Source organism: Pseudomyrmex gracilis, unplaced genomic scaffold (genome assembly GCF_002006095.1).
Source record: "Pseudomyrmex gracilis isolate BER0280 unplaced genomic scaffold, ASM200609v1 scaffold_491, whole genome shotgun sequence".
In the NCBI taxonomy this organism is placed as follows: domain Eukaryota; kingdom Metazoa; phylum Arthropoda; class Insecta; order Hymenoptera; family Formicidae; genus Pseudomyrmex; species Pseudomyrmex gracilis.
Window position 1 is genome coordinate 62,754 of NW_018021075.1, and position 1,501 is coordinate 64,254.

A 1,501-nucleotide genomic window follows, 5' to 3' on the forward strand; every position below is an offset into this window, starting at 1 on the left:
AGAGAGAGAGAGAGAGAGAGAGAGAGAGAGAGAGAGAGAGAGAAAGAGGAAGAGAGAGAGTAAAGCGTTGATCATTTTACCTGTATTCTAGTGCAATCTAAATTTAAATACTTAGAATTTTGGTAAGGAAGAAATAGAGTCACATTAGATTAACATATTAGATTATTTTGGTNTAGAAGATCTGTGATGACTTAATTTTTTTATGTAGTAATATCTTTAGTAGTTTGGTGTTAATAATAGCTTCTGTTTTGCATATGATTTAATTTCATACATGTATGTTTGATTTACTAAATATTATATAATACTTAATTAAAAATAAATATTAAATATTAAATAAATATTAATTAATAAATATTATATGATACTTAATGTATTAAATATTTATTACATTAAGTTCATAATTGTGGGTAGAAAATTTGTGCGTCGTCACCTTCAGTTTTGGTTAAAAAAGTTATTCATATATATATCTGTAGAGGGCTTCATATCAGAGATGCCAGTTTGCGGACGCTAGCAGCATGCTCAGCAAGTAGAGGGGATACACAGACGAAACGCACACAGGCGAACAGCCGTGTACGTGTGCGCTCAGCGCCTCGGCGAGTGGCTGCTTGCTTGTGTGCGTGTCCCCTCCACTTGCTGCAGCATGTTGCTAGCGTCCGCAAACTGGCATCTCTGCTTCATATTTCTGGCGCCCTGCGTTTTAGTTTTATCGCTTCTCGCCGACGGTCGAGCTCTTGCGATGTCGCACGCGTTGTTTGTTTATTTAGCCGATCGGGCGATTAGCCCTTAGAAAACAGAGCAGAGCGTTCTGGAGTCAGAACCACGAGAAGAGAATAACGAGCGTCGCAGTCGAGTTCGAGTTAGAGTTCGAGTTGAGTCGCGTCGCCAGCGAGACGACAAAGGCGACGCGCGAGAAGAGACTGCGTAATACACTGTAACTCATAGTTCTTTTTATTCTATTCTACAAATATACTTGTGTCATTTATACTTTACATATCCTTGTGTTGTGCATCCTCTCACCTTATATCCTACATAATATTATATGAACTTAATGTAATACTCTTCATATAATATTATATATAAACTTAATGTAATAAATATTATATAATACTTACTGTAATAATAAATATTATATGAACTCTTTATGATACTTATATATAATATAATAAATATTATATGAACTGTAATCCTGCATTTCAGATTATTTAATTATTATAATTACTAATTTATCTATTCTTTATATATTTTTAAATGGTAATTAATTTTAGCACTATAATTACAAGTTATAAGACATGAAAAATTATATATATTTCAGGTCTGTTTTGGATCCTTTTCAGGTCCCTTTTCGGAAAATAAATGGACGTCTGCAGTTGTCAAAAACAGATGTCCATAAGACATTCAGTAGACGCCCATTGGATTTTATTCGGATATCCAGTGGACGTTCTTATGTCCGAATTCGGACGTCCATTGTATATCCTATGAACATTCATGTGCTATCTGGGCA